General features: G+C 34.3%; 8 non-coding genes across 8 annotated transcripts; all 8 read left to right on the top strand.

The window, feature by feature from the left end:
* The first annotated feature begins 306 nt into the window (after nt 1-306).
* Nucleotides 307-379, top strand: TRNAF-GAA (transfer RNA phenylalanine (anticodon GAA)). Its single transcript has one exon. It is a non-coding gene; the product is annotated as a tRNA-Phe (tRNA).
* A 1,045-nt stretch (nt 380-1,424) lies between these two features.
* Nucleotides 1,425-1,507, top strand: TRNAL-CAG (transfer RNA leucine (anticodon CAG)). The gene has a single exon. It is a non-coding gene; the product is annotated as a tRNA-Leu (tRNA).
* Nucleotides 1,508-2,404: 897 nt separating this feature from the next.
* TRNAF-GAA (transfer RNA phenylalanine (anticodon GAA)) lies at nt 2,405-2,477 on the top strand. The gene has a single exon. It is a non-coding gene; the product is annotated as a tRNA-Phe (tRNA).
* A 2,019-nt stretch (nt 2,478-4,496) lies between these two features.
* Nucleotides 4,497-4,569, top strand: TRNAF-AAA (transfer RNA phenylalanine (anticodon AAA)). Its single transcript has one exon. It is a non-coding gene; the product is annotated as a tRNA-Phe (tRNA).
* Nucleotides 4,570-8,683: 4,114 nt separating this feature from the next.
* On the top strand, nt 8,684-8,756 carry TRNAF-AAA (transfer RNA phenylalanine (anticodon AAA)). The gene has a single exon. It is a non-coding gene; the product is annotated as a tRNA-Phe (tRNA).
* A 4,340-nt stretch (nt 8,757-13,096) lies between these two features.
* Nucleotides 13,097-13,179, top strand: TRNAL-CAG (transfer RNA leucine (anticodon CAG)). The gene has a single exon. It is a non-coding gene; the product is annotated as a tRNA-Leu (tRNA).
* An 896-nt stretch (nt 13,180-14,075) lies between these two features.
* On the top strand, nt 14,076-14,148 carry TRNAF-GAA (transfer RNA phenylalanine (anticodon GAA)). Its single transcript has one exon. It is a non-coding gene; the product is annotated as a tRNA-Phe (tRNA).
* A 1,045-nt stretch (nt 14,149-15,193) lies between these two features.
* Nucleotides 15,194-15,276, top strand: TRNAL-CAG (transfer RNA leucine (anticodon CAG)). The gene has a single exon. It is a non-coding gene; the product is annotated as a tRNA-Leu (tRNA).
* The last annotated feature ends 134 nt before the right edge of the window (nt 15,277-15,410 follow it).

Below are 15,410 nucleotides of genomic sequence, written 5' to 3'. Positions count from 1 at the left end.
ACATTATGCATGCACATTGTCTTTTATGTGCAACCATCACCTGTCTCACAAAAACAGGGTTTGAATGAACCTGATGAATGGAGTCAAATTGAAAATGTAAAAAAATCTCTGTCAAAATTGCTGTTTTTTTCTACTCATTCACAAAGAGTTAATGAAAGTTATTAGATATGTACAACAAAATAGCAGGAGTTTCAAATAGAAATCATGCTGCAAAAACCAGTCAAAGCAAAAATAAAAATATCTACTTTCAGGGGTTTCGCTTGACATTTGCCAAGTGTCTAGCACTCCTAAAGTTGTTTGTGTTTGGCCGAAATAGCTCAGATGGGAGAGCGTTAGACTGAAGATCTAAAGGTCCCTGGTTCGATCCCGGGTTTCGGCAACATCATTTTTCTTGATTCTTTACATTTTAAGGAGAAAATAAACAAAGCATGTGGACTGATTATTTAAAGAAAATGTAAAAGGCCTAAAAATCTTAACTATCTACAGAAAATAAAATGTTAAAAAGATGAGAAATGGGAACTTTTCCATTTGAGCAAATTATTATTTTTTTGTAATTTTTCCTCTGTTTTGTTTATTTCCATTTCACTTAGCTGTAAGAGGATTTAAAGGGAACCTGATAGCTGATAAAGAAAGCATATATCAGACAGTAGCTGAATGATTTCAACCATGTATATTTGACTATGAAATGCTGTGGTGTATATGAATTCATTGTGAGAAGTAATTTCTAAAATGGGGTCACTTTGGGGGGGTTTCTGCTGTTTTGGTACTTTTGGTACTCTGCAAATTTTACCTGCAAACTATTCTTGCAAAATCTGCATTCCAAAATCCAAATAGCGCTCTTATTTTCAAAGCCCTGCTGTGTGGCCAAACAGTAGATTCTGAAGAAATATGGTGCATCACCGCATTTTGTGAGAAATCTAACATTTCTAACATCCTACCAAAACAAAAGGAGGTGTGAAAGTGAATGCTGACAAAAAGTACACATATGAAAAATGCTATTTATTTACATTTTTGTGTGGTGCGACAAGTTGGTTTAAGGATATAAGCAGTCAAAGAATAAAAATGACTAATATTTCAAAATTTTAAACAAACTTTAGATATTTTCACAGAAAAAAACTAAAAATATATTGACTTAAATTTACAGTTAATGTAAAGTACAATGTGTCACAAAAAACACTTTCAGAATTACGGGGATATGTAGAAGCATTCCAGAGTTATTACTGCATACAGTGATAAAAGTCATATTTTTTTAAAATGGGGCTTGGCCATTTAGCTCAAAATAGGCTTGATAACTAATAGTTTAAACAAATGTATTGAAATAAAAACTGTAATATTAAATATTTTAAAATAATTTTCAATGACAATTACTGGTCATATTTCTGCTGACTAACTTGGAAAGAGTTAAGGCACAGAATCCACAAGAAGTCAGGATGGCCGAGCGGTCTAAGGCGCTGCGTTCAGGTCGCCGTCTCTCTTGGAGGCGTGGGTTCAAATCCCACTTCTGACATCACCTTTTCATGAAACTATACAGATTCTCAGTCAATTATTGATTAGATGGGGATCAAACCAAACTTAGCAATGGGCCTTAAAAAACCTGATCCCAAAGTTACCACTACCTGGGAGTCTTTGGGGTGAATCTGAAATTGTCATCTATAAACGGAACTCTAGGACCATGAAATAGTTTTTATGTGCATATGTTAGCTGTCTTGGCTCTATAAAAATACTGCGGGCGGTCAATGGGGCGGGACTATTTCAACTATTTGTGTTCTCTTTCCCTATTAGGGTGGAGACTCCACATCCTATGGGGCTGTTCTGGGAGATTTCTATAAACTGAATTGCCGGTAAGTCTAATTTCATATTTGATTACCTCATTCATCAATAGACCATAAAAATACTTAATAAACAAAAGCTTAAAAAGTAGGTAATCATAGTTTTAAAGTCTGAAATGCACATGCGATACTGACATCTAAGTTTCAGCACATTTTGGGACAAATGTTTTCACATTGAAAGTTAACAATCATTAAAATATTTTCTCCAAATTGTTGTCTCCTTTTTTGGTCCAATTATTTGCATTTAATAACAAATAAAACTTGATGTAACATTATGCATGCACATTGTCTTTTATGTGCAACCATCACCTGTCTCACAAACACAGGGTTTGAATGAACCTGAAGAATGGAGTCACATTGAAAATGTAAAAAAAGCTCTGTCAAAATTGCTGTTTTTTTCTACTCATTCACAAAGAGTTAATGAAAGTTATTAGATATGTACAACAAAATAGCAGGAGTTTCAGATAGAAATCATGCTGCAAAAACCAGTCAAAGCAAAAATAAAAATATCTACTTTCAGGGGTTTCGCTTGACATTTGCCAAGTGTCTAGCACTCCTAAAGTTGTTTGTGTTTGGCCGAAATAGCTCAGATGGGAGAGCGTTAGACTGAAGATCTAAAGGTCCCTGGTTCGATCTCGGGTTTCGGCAACATCATTTTTCTTGATTCTTTACATTTTAAGGAGAAAATAAACAAAGCACGTGGACTGATTATTTAAAGAAAATGTAAAAGGCCTAAAAATCTTAACTATCTACAGAAAATAAAATGTTAAAAAGATGAGAAATGGGAACTTTTCCATTTGAGCAAATTATTATTTTTTTGTAATTTTTCCTCTGTTTTGTTTATTTCCATTTCACTTAGCTGTAAGAGGATTTAAAGGGAACCTGATAGCTGATAAAGAAAGCATGTATCAGACAGTAGCTGAATGATTTCAACCATGTATATTTGACTATGAAATGCTGTGGTGTATATGAATTCATTGTGAGAAGTAATTTCTAAAATGGGGTCACTTTGGGGGGGTTTCTGCTGTTTTGGTACTTTTGGTACTCTGCAAATTTTACCTGCAAACTATTCTTGCAAAATCTGCATTCCAAAATCCAAATAGCGCTCTTATTTTCAAAGCCCTGCTGTGTGGCCAAACAGTAGATTCTGAAGAAATATGGTGCATCACCGCATTTTGTGAGAAATCTAACATTTCTAACATCCTACCAAAACAAAAGGAGGTGTGAAAGTGAATGCTGACAAAAAGTACACATATGAAAAATGCTATTTATTTACATTTTTGTGTGGTGCGACAAGTTGGTTTAAGGATATAAGCAGTCAAAGAATAAAAATGACTAATATTTCAAAATTTTAAACAAACTTTTGATATTTTCACAGAAAAAAACTAAAAATATATTGACCTAAATTTACAGTTAATGTAAAGTACAATGTGTCACAAAAAACACTTTCAGAATTACGGGGATATGTAGAAGCATTCCAGAGTTATTACTGCATACAGTGATAAAAGTCATATTTTTTTAAAATGGGGCTTGGCCATTTAGCTCAAAATAGGCTTGATAACTAATAGTTTAAACAAATGTATTGAAATAAAAACTGTAATATTAAATATTTTAAAATAATTTTCAATGACAATTACTGGTCATATTTCTGCTGACTAACTTGGAAAGAGTTAAGGCACAGAATCCACAAGAAGTCAGGATGGCTGAGCGGTCTAAGGCGCTGCGTTCAGGTCGCAGTCTCACTTGGAGGCGTGGGTCCCACTTCTGACATTACCTTTTCATGAAACTATACAGATTCTCAGTCAATTATTGATTAGATGGGGATCAAACCAAACTTAGCAATGGGCCTTAAAAAACCTGATCCCAAAGTTACCACTACCTGGGAGTCTTTGGGGTGAATCTGAAATTGTCGTCTATAAACGGAACTCTAGGACCGTGAAATAGTTTTTATGTGCATATGTTAGCTGTCTTGGCACTATAAAAATACTGCGGGCGGTCAATGGGGCGGGACTATTTCAACTCTTTGTGTTCTCTTTCCCTATTAGGGCGGAGACTCCACATCCTATGGGGCTGTTCTGGGAGATTTCTATAAACTGAATTGCCGGTAAGTCTAATTTCATATTTGATTACCTCATTCATCAATAGACCATAAAAATACTTAATAAACAAAAGCTTAAAAAGTAGGTAATCATAGTTTTAAAGTCTGAAATGCACATGCGATACTGACATCTAAGTTTCAGCACATTTTGGGACAAATGTTTTCACATTGAAAGTTAACAATCATTAAAATATTTTCTCTAAATTGTTGTCTCCTTTTTTGCTCCAATTATTTGCATTTAATAACAAATAAAACTTGATGTAACATTATGCATGCACATTGTCTTTTATGTGCAACCATCACCTGTCTCACAAACACAGGGTTTGAATGAACCTGATGAATGGAGTCAAATTGAAAATGTAAAATAATCTCTGTCAAAATTGCTGTTTTTTTCTACTCATTCACAAAGAGTTAATGAAAGTTATTAAATATGTACAACAAAATAGCAGGAGTTTCAAATAGAAATCATGCTGCAAAAACCAGTCAAAGCAAAAATAAAAATATCTACTTTCAGGGGTTTCGCTTGACATTTGCCAAGTGTCTAGCACTCCTAAAGTTGTTTTTGTTTGGCCGAAATAGCTCAGATGGGAGAGCGTTAGACTAAACATCTAGAGGTCCCTGGTTCGATCCCGGGTTTCAGCAACATCATTTTTCTTGATTCTTTACATTTTACGGAGAAAATAAACAAAGCACGTGGACTGATTATTTAAAGAAAATGTAAAAGGCCTAAAAATCTTAACTATCTACAGAAAATAAAATGTTAAAAAGATGAGAAATGGGAAATTTTCCATTTGAGCAAATTATTATTTTTTTGTAATTTTTCCTCTGTTTTGTTTATTTCCATTTCACTTAGCTGTAAGAGGATTTAAAGGGAACCTGATAGCTGATACAGAAAGCATGTATCAGACACTAGAAAGATTTCAACCATGTATGTTTGACTATGAAATGCTGTGGTGTATATGAATTCATTGTGAGAAGTAATTTCTAAAATGGGGTCACTTTGGGGGGGGGTTCTGCTGTTTTGGTACTTTTGGTACTCTGTAAATTTTACCTGCAAACTATTCTTGCAAAATCTGCATTCCAAAATCCAAATAGCGCTCTTATTTTCAAAGCCCTGCTGTGTGGCCAAACAGTAGATTCTGAAGAAATATGGTGCATCACCGCATTTTGTGAGAAATCTAACATTTCTAACATCCTAACAAAATAAAAGGAGGTTTGAAAATGAATGCTGACAAAAAGTACACATATGAAAAATGCTATTTATTTACATTTTTGTGTGGTGCGACAAGTTGGTTTAAGGATATAAGCAGTCAAAGAATAAAAATGACTAATATTTCAAAATTTTAAACAAACTTTAGATATTTTCACAGAAAAAAACTAAAAATATATTGACCTAAATTTACAGTTAATGTAAAGTACAATGTGTCACAAAAAACACTTTCAGAATTACGGGGATATGTAGAAGCATTCCAGAGTTATTACTGCATACAGTGATAAAAGTCATATTTTTTTAAAATGGGGCTTGGCCATTTAGCTCAAAATAGGCTTGATAACTAATAGTTTAAACAAATGTATTGAAATAAAAACTGTAACATTAAATATTTTAAAATAATTTTCAATGACAATTACTGGTCATATTTCTGCTGACTAACTTGGAAAGAGTTAAGGCACAGAATCCACAAAAAGTCAGGATGGCTGAGCAGTCTAAGGCGCTGCGTTCAGGTCGCAGTCTCTCTTGGAGGCGTGGGTTCAAATCCCACTTCTGACATTACCTTTTCATGAAACTATACAGATTCTCAGTCAATTATTGATTAGATGGGGATCAAACCAAACTTAGCAAAGGCCTTAAAAAACCTGATCCCAAAGTTACCACTACCTTGGGAGTCTTTGGGGTGAATCTGAAATTGTCATCTATAAACGGAACTCTAGGACCGTGAAATAGTTTTTATGTGCATATGTTAGCTGTCTTGGCTCTATAAAAATACTGCGGGCGGTCAATGGGGCGGGACTATTTCAAGTTTTTGTGTTCTCTTTCCCTATTAGGGCGGAGACTCCACATCCTATGGGGCTGTTCTGGGAGATTTCTATAAACTGAATTGCCGGTAAGTCTAATTTCATATTTGATTACCTCATTCATCAATAGACCATAAAAATACTTAATAAACAAAAGCTTAAAAAGTAGGTAATCATAGTTTTAAAGTCTGAAATGCACATGCGATACTGACATCTAAGTTTCAGCACATTTTGGGACAAATGTTTTCACATTGAAAGTTAACAATCATTAAAATATTTTCTCCAAATTGTTGTCTCCTTTTTTGCTCCAATTATTTGCATTTAATAACAAATAAAACTTGATGTAACATTATGCATGCACATTGTCTTTTATGTGCAACCATCACCTGTCTCACAAACACAGGGTTTGAATGAACCTGATGAATGGAGTCAAATTGAAAATGTAAAAAAATCTCTGTCAAAATTGCTGTTTTTTTCTACTCATTCACAAAGAGTTAATGAAAGTTATTAGATATGTACAACAAAATAGCAGGAGTTTCAAATAGAAATCATGCTGCAAAAACCAGTCAAAGCAAAAATAAAAATATCTACTTTCAAGGGTTTCGCTTGACATTTGCCAAGTGTCTAGCACTCCTAAAGTTGTTTGTGTTTGGCCGAAATAGCTCAGATGGGAGAGCGTTAGACTGAAGATCTAAAGGTTCCTGGTTCGATCCCGTGTTTCGGCAACATCATTTTTCTTGATTCTTTACATTTTAAGGAGAAAATAAACAAAGCACGTGGACTGATTATTTAAAGAAAATGTAAAAGGCCTAAAAATCTTAACTATCTACAGAAAATAAAATGTTAAAAAGATGAGAAATGGGAACTTTTCCATTTGAGCAAATTATTATTTTTTTGTAATTTTTCCTCTGTTTTGTTTATTTCCATTTCACTTAGCTGTAAGAGGATTTAAAGGAAACCTGATAGCTGATAAAGAAAGCATGTATCAGACACTAGCTGAATGATTTCAACCATGTATATTTGACTATGAAATGCTGTGGTGTATATGAATTCATTGTGAGAAGTAATTTCTAAATGGGGTCACTTTGGGGGGGTTTCTGCTGTTTTGGTACTTTTGGTACTCTGCAAATTTTACCTACAAACTATTCTTGCAAAATCTGCATTCCAAAATCCAAATAGCGCTCTTATTTTCAAAGCCCTGCTGTGTGGCCAAACAGTAGATTCTGAAGAAATATGGTGCATCACCGCATTTTGTGAGAAATCTAACATTTCTAACATCCTAACAAAACAAAAGGAGGTGTGAAAGTGAATGCTGACAAAAAGTACACATATGAAAAATGCTATTTATTTACATTTTTGTGTGGTGCGACAAGTTGGTTTAAGGATATAAGCAGTCAAAGAATAAAAATGACTAATATTTCAAAATTTTAAACAAACTTTTGATATTTTCACAGAAAAAAACTAAAAATATATTGACCTAAATTTACAGTTAATGTAAAGTACAATGTGTCACAAAAAACACTTTCAGAATTACGGGGATATGTAGAAGCATTCCAGAGTTATTACTGCATACAGTGATAAAAGTCATATTTTTTTAAAATGGGGCTTGGCCATTTAGCTCAAAATAGGCTTGATAACTAATAGTTTAAACAAATGTATTGAAATAAAAACTGTAATATTAAATATTTTAAAATAATTTTCAATGACAATTACTGGTCATATTTCTGCTGACTAACTTGGAAAGAGTTAAGGCACAGAATCCACAAGAAGTCAGGATGGCTGAGCGGTCTAAGGCGCTGCGTTCAGGTCGCAGTCTCACTTGGAGGCGTGGGTCCCACTTCTGACATTACCTTTTCATGAAACTATACAGATTCTCAGTCAATTATTGATTAGATGGGGATCAAACCAAACTTAGCAATGGGCCTTAAAAAACCTGATCCCAAAGTTACCACTACCTGGGAGTCTTTGGGGTGAATCTGAAATTGTCGTCTATAAACGGAACTCTAGGACCGTGAAATAGTTTTTATGTGCATATGTTAGCTGTCTTGGCACTATAAAAATACTGCGGGCGGTCAATGGGGCGGGACTATTTCAACTCTTTGTGTTCTCTTTCCCTATTAGGGCGGAGACTCCACATCCTATGGGGCTGTTCTGGGAGATTTCTATAAACTGAATTGCCGGTAAGTCTAATTTCATATTTGATTACCTCATTCATCAATAGACCATAAAAATACTTAATAAACAAAAGCTTAAAAAGTAGGTAATCATAGTTTTAAAGTCTGAAATGCACATGCGATACTGACATCTAAGTTTCAGCACATTTTGGGACAAATGTTTTCACATTGAAAGTTAACAATCATTAAAATATTTTCTCTAAATTGTTGTCTCCTTTTTTGCTCCAATTATTTGCATTTAATAACAAATAAAACTTGATGTAACATTATGCATGCACATTGTCTTTTATGTGCAACCATCACCTGTCTCACAAACACAGGGTTTGAATGAACCTGATGAATGGAGTCAAATTGAAAATGTAAAATAATCTCTGTCAAAATTGCTGTTTTTTTCTACTCATTCACAAAGAGTTAATGAAAGTTATTAAATATGTACAACAAAATAGCAGGAGTTTCAAATAGAAATCATGCTGCAAAAACCAGTCAAAGCAAAAATAAAAATATCTACTTTCAGGGGTTTCGCTTGACATTTGCCAAGTGTCTAGCACTCCTAAAGTTGTTTTTGTTTGGCCGAAATAGCTCAGATGGGAGAGCGTTAGACTAAACATCTAGAGGTCCCTGGTTCGATCCCGGGTTTCAGCAACATCATTTTTCTTGATTCTTTACATTTTACGGAGAAAATAAACAAAGCACGTGGACTGATTATTTAAAGAAAATGTAAAAGGCCTAAAAATCTTAACTATCTACAGAAAATAAAATGTTAAAAAGATGAGAAATGGGAAATTTTCCATTTGAGCAAATTATTATTTTTTTGTAATTTTTCCTCTGTTTTGTTTATTTCCATTTCACTTAGCTGTAAGAGGATTTAAAGGGAACCTGATAGCTGATACAGAAAGCATGTATCAGACACTAGAAAGATTTCAACCATGTATGTTTGACTATGAAATGCTGTGGTGTATATGAATTCATTGTGAGAAGTAATTTCTAAAATGGGGTCACTTTGGGGGGGGGTTCTGCTGTTTTGGTACTTTTGGTACTCTGTAAATTTTACCTGCAAACTATTCTTGCAAAATCTGCATTCCAAAATCCAAATAGCGCTCTTATTTTCAAAGCCCTGCTGTGTGGCCAAACAGTAGATTCTGAAGAAATATGGTGCATCACCGCATTTTGTGAGAAATCTAACATTTCTAACATCCTAACAAAATAAAAGGAGGTTTGAAAATGAATGCTGACAAAAAGTACACATATGAAAAATGCTATTTATTTACATTTTTGTGTGGTGCGACAAGTTGGTTTAAGGATATAAGCAGTCAAAGAATAAAAATGACTAATATTTCAAAATTTTAAACAAACTTTAGATATTTTCACAGAAAAAAACTAAAAATATATTGACCTAAATTTACAGTTAATGTAAAGTACAATGTGTCACAAAAAACACTTTCAGAATTACGGGGATATGTAGAAGCATTCCAGAGTTATTACTGCATACAGTGATAAAAGTCATATTTTTTTAAAATGGGGCTTGGCCATTTAGCTCAAAATAGGCTTGATAACTAATAGTTTAAACAAATGTATTGAAATAAAAACTGTAACATTAAATATTTTAAAATAATTTTCAATGACAATTACTGGTCATATTTCTGCTGACTAACTTGGAAAGAGTTAAGGCACAGAATCCACAAAAAGTCAGGATGGCTGAGCAGTCTAAGGCGCTGCGTTCAGGTCGCAGTCTCTCTTGGAGGCGTGGGTTCAAATCCCACTTCTGACATTACCTTTTCATGAAACTATACAGATTCTCAGTCAATTATTGATTAGATGGGGATCAAACCAAACTTAGCAAAGGCCTTAAAAAACCTGATCCCAAAGTTACCACTACCTTGGGAGTCTTTGGGGTGAATCTGAAATTGTCATCTATAAACGGAACTCTAGGACCGTGAAATAGTTTTTATGTGCATATGTTAGCTGTCTTGGCTCTATAAAAATACTGCGGGCGGTCAATGGGGCGGGACTATTTCAAGTTTTTGTGTTCTCTTTCCCTATTAGGGCGGAGACTCCACATCCTATGGGGCTGTTCTGGGAGATTTCTATAAACTGAATTGCCGGTAAGTCTAATTTCATATTTGATTACCTCATTCATCAATAGACCATAAAAATACTTAATAAACAAAAGCTTAAAAAGTAGGTAATCATAGTTTTAAAGTCTGAAATGCACATGCGATACTGACATCTAAGTTTCAGCACATTTTGGGACAAATGTTTTCACATTGAAAGTTAACAATCATTAAAATATTTTCTCCAAATTGTTGTCTCCTTTTTTGCTCCAATTATTTGCATTTAATAACAAATAAAACTTGATGTAACATTATGCATGCACATTGTCTTTTATGTGCAACCATCACCTGTCTCACAAACACAGGGTTTGAATGAACCTGATGAATGGAGTCAAATTGAAAATGTAAAAAAATCTCTGTCAAAATTGCTGTTTTTTTCTACTCATTCACAAAGAGTTAATGAAAGTTATTAGATATGTACAACAAAATAGCAGGAGTTTCAAATAGAAATCATGCTGCAAAAACCAGTCAAAGCAAAAATAAAAATATCTACTTTCAAGGGTTTCGCTTGACATTTGCCAAGTGTCTAGCACTCCTAAAGTTGTTTGTGTTTGGCCGAAATAGCTCAGATGGGAGAGCGTTAGACTGAAGATCTAAAGGTTCCTGGTTCGATCCCGTGTTTCGGCAACATCATTTTTCTTGATTCTTTACATTTTAAGGAGAAAATAAACAAAGCACGTGGACTGATTATTTAAAGAAAATGTAAAAGGCCTAAAAATCTTAACTATCTACAGAAAATAAAATGTTAAAAAGATGAGAAATGGGAACTTTTCCATTTGAGCAAATTATTATTTTTTTGTAATTTTTCCTCTGTTTTGTTTATTTCCATTTCACTTAGCTGTAAGAGGATTTAAAGGAAACCTGATAGCTGATAAAGAAAGCATGTATCAGACACTAGCTGAATGATTTCAACCATGTATATTTGACTATGAAATGCTGTGGTGTATATGAATTCATTGTGAGAAGTAATTTCTAAATGGGGTCACTTTGGGGGGGTTTCTGCTGTTTTGGTACTTTTGGTACTCTGCAAATTTTACCTACAAACTATTCTTGCAAAATCTGCATTCCAAAATCCAAATAGCGCTCTTATTTTCAAAGCCCTGCTGTGTGGCCAAACAGTAGATTCTGAAGAAATATGGTGCATCACCGCATTTTGTGAGAAATCTAACATTTCTAACATCCTAACAAAATAAAAGGAGGTTTGAAAGTGAATGCTGACAAAAAGTACACATATGAAAAATGCTATTTATTTACATTTTTGTGTGGTGCGACAAGTTGGTTTAAGGATATAAGCAGTCAAAGAATAAAAATGACTAATATTTCAAAATTTTAAACAAACTTTAGATATTTTCACAGAAAAAAACTAAAAATATATTGACCTAAATTTACAGTTAATGTAAGGTACAATGTGTCACAAAAAAACACTTTCAGAATTACGGGGATATGTAGACATCCACATGGAAAGAAATAGAACCGGAGGATAGAAGCCGCGCAGACCACAATAAAGGTAACAGAGTTACACACACACTCTGTTTATTAGCCTACGCGTTTCGTGGCAAACAGGCCACTTCATCAGGGCATCAAGATTCATCAGTAAAACCAGGTATATATACCCACGAATACAATCAAAAAAACACAAAACATGTATAAACCCCACCCTCTTACGACATCACTTCTGGTGGGAACACCCACTTTAGATCAAAAATTTGTAAATACACCCATAATATTGGATACAAAACATTAAAATACATTGAAACACAATGATCGATCTTTAAAACCGTATATATTCATCAATAAATAATAAAAACAAATGTAAACATTTCTGGTATCCAGATAAACCAGGATTAGAACTCACGCTGGAAGAAACCTAAAAACTATCCTCCAGAGATTAAACCTCCGTCTTATACCACTAAACCACCAAGTGGTCTAAGGTGAGGGCAACTATTTATCTTGATTCACCAGTTTAACCCATTCAAAACACTTAAAATATCATATATTGACCCATAGCAAAGGAAACCAAGGGCCAATATGAGATAACTGACACTACATAGCGTGTCTGTAGTGTACTTCAATATCAATAGGATTAATTGGAACAAGAATCACATGAAATGAAAGAAGTAGGGGGGAGGGTAAATTCCCATATACTCTATTTCAACGGTTCATTCAGGAATTGAACCCATTTGATCTAGAGGTCTACAAACACTGCAAAGAAATGAGCAGCACCCTAGACCAGTCAGCCACCTGGATTCATGGAAAATGGGGGCCACTATAGTCAATAGTCTCTCGCCACATCGTCACACGGAGGAACTTCAACCATCAAAAAAATCCATCACAGAGGAATGTCAATGTGATGAAAATTCATGATATTACATATTGGTTTCTAGAAGAGGTCACTTACCTCATTCAATCCACCAGGGCTTAAAGTGCCCAACTTAAATATCCAATATGTTTCTTTTTTAGCCATTTCTTTCCATGTGGATCCATACTGTTTGCCGGGAGCCTGCTGCGACCATACGTGCTTATCCAAGGGAGTTGTGACTTATCACAACCAGACCAGGTGAGTCTGTTTTGTGGGGGTCCAGGTGATTGCGATACCTGAAGGTATTACTCTATGTGCGCTTCTTTTTCTTGTTTTTGGGGATATGTAGAAGCATTCCAGAGTTATTACTGCATACAGTGATAAAAGTCATATTTTTTTAAAATGGGGCTTGGCCATTTAGCTCAAAATAGGCTTGATAACTAATAGTTTAAACAAATGTATTGAAATAAAAACTGTAATATTAAATATTTTAAAATAATTTTCAATGACAATTACTGGTCATATTTCTGCTGACTAACTTGGAAAGAGTTAAGGCACAGAATCCACAAGAAGTCAGGATGGCCGAGCGGTCTAAGGCGCTGCGTTCAGGTCGCAGTCTCTCTTGGAGGCGTGGGTTCAAATCCCACTTCTGACATTACCTTTTCATGAAACTATACAGATTCTCAGTCAATTATTGATTAGATGGGGATCAAACCAAACTTAGCAATGGGCCTTAAAAACCTGATCCCAAAGTTACCACTACCTGGGAGTCTTTGGGGTGAATCTGAAATTGTCATCTATAAACGGAACTCTAGGACCATGAAATAGTTTTTATGTGCATATGTTAGCTGTCTTGGCTCTATAAAAATACTGCGGGCGGTCAATGGGGCGGGACTATTTCAACTCTTTGTGTTCTCTTTCCCTATTAGGGTGGAGACTCCACATCCTATGGGGCTGTTCTGGGAGATTTCTATAAACTGAATTGCCGGTAAGTCTAATTTCATATTTGATTACCTCATTCATCAATAGACCATAAAAATACTTAATAAACAAAAGCTTAAAAAGTAGGTAATCATAGTTTTAAAGTCTGAAATGCACATGCGATACTGACATCTAAGTTTCAGAACATTTTGGGACAAATCTTTTCACATTGAAAGTTAACAATCATTAAAATATTTTCTCCAAATTGTTGTCTCCTTTTTTGCTCCAATTATTTGCATTTAATAACAAATAAAACTTGATGTAACATTATGCATGCACATTGTCTTTTATGTGCAACCATCACCTGTCTCACAAAAACAGGGTTTGAATGAACCTGATGAATGGAGTCAAATTGAAAATGTAAAAAAATCTCTGTCAAAATTGCTGTTTTTTTCTACTCATTCACAAAGAGTTAATGAAAGTTATTAGATATGTACAACAAAATAGCAGGAGTTTCAAATAGAAATCATGCTGCAAAAACCAGTCAAAGCAAAAATAAAAATATCTACTTTCAGGGGTTTCGCTTGACATTTGCCAAGTGTCTAGCACTCCTAAAGTTGTTTGTGTTTGGCCGAAATAGCTCAGATGGGAGAGCGTTAGACTGAAGATCTAAAGGTCCCTGGTTCGATCCCGGGTTTCGGCAACATCATTTTTCTTGATTCTTTACATTTTAAGGAGAAAATAAACAAAGCATGTGGACTGATTATTTAAAGAAAATGTAAAAGGCCTAAAAATCTTAACTATCTACAGAAAATAAAATGTTAAAAAGATGAGAAATGGGAACTTTTCCATTTGAGCAAATTATTATTTTTTTGTAATTTTTCCTCTGTTTTGTTTATTTCCATTTCACTTAGCTGTAAGAGGATTTAAAGGGAACCTGATAGCTGATAAAGAAAGCATATATCAGACAGTAGCTGAATGATTTCAACCATGTATATTTGACTATGAAATGCTGTGGTGTATATGAATTCATTGTGAGAAGTAATTTCTAAAATGGGGTCACTTTGGGGGGGTTTCTGCTGTTTTGGTACTTTTGGTACTCTGCAAATTTTACCTGCAAACTATTCTTGCAAAATCTGCATTCCAAAATCCAAATAGTGCTCTTATTTTCAAAGCCCTGCTGTGTGGCCAAACAGTAGATTCTGAAGAAATATGGTGCATCACCGCATTTTGTGAGAAATCTAACATTTCTAACATCCTACCAAAACAAAAGGAGGTGTGAAAGTGAATGCTGACAAAAAGTACACATATGAAAAATGCTATTTATTTACATTTTTGTGTGGTGCGACAAGTTGGTTTAAGGATATAAGCAGTCAAAGAATAAAAATGACTAATATTTCAAAATTTTAAACAAACTTTAGATATTTTCACAGAAAAAAACTAAAAATATATTGACCTAAATTTACAGTTAATGTAAAGTACAATGTGTCACAAAAAACACTTTCAGAATTACGGGGATATGTAGAAGCATTCCAGAGTTATTACTGCATACAGTGATAAAAGTCATATTTTTTTAAAATGGGGCTTGGCCATTTAGCTCAAAATAGGCTTGATAACTAATAGTTTAAACAAATGTATTGAAATAAAAACTGTAATATTAAATATTTTAAAATAATTTTCAATGACAATTACTGGTCATATTTCTGCTGACTAACTTGGAAAGAGTTAAGGCACAGAATCCACAAGAAGTCAGGATGGCCGAGCGGTCTAAGGCGCTGCGTTCAGGTCGCCGTCTCTCTTGGAGGCGTGGGTTCAAATCCCACTTCTGACATCACCTTTTCATGAAACTATACAGATTCTCAGTCAATTATTGATTAGATGGGGATCAAACCAAACTTAGCAATGGGCCTTAAAAAACCTGATCCCAAAGTTACCACTACCTGGGAGTCTTTGGGGTGAATCTGA

The sequence above is a fragment of the Ranitomeya variabilis genome, chromosome 4 (genome assembly GCF_051348905.1).
Source record: "Ranitomeya variabilis isolate aRanVar5 chromosome 4, aRanVar5.hap1, whole genome shotgun sequence".
NCBI lineage: Eukaryota > Metazoa > Chordata > Amphibia > Anura > Dendrobatidae > Ranitomeya > Ranitomeya variabilis.
This window is presented reverse-complemented; position numbering and strand designations above follow the sequence as displayed.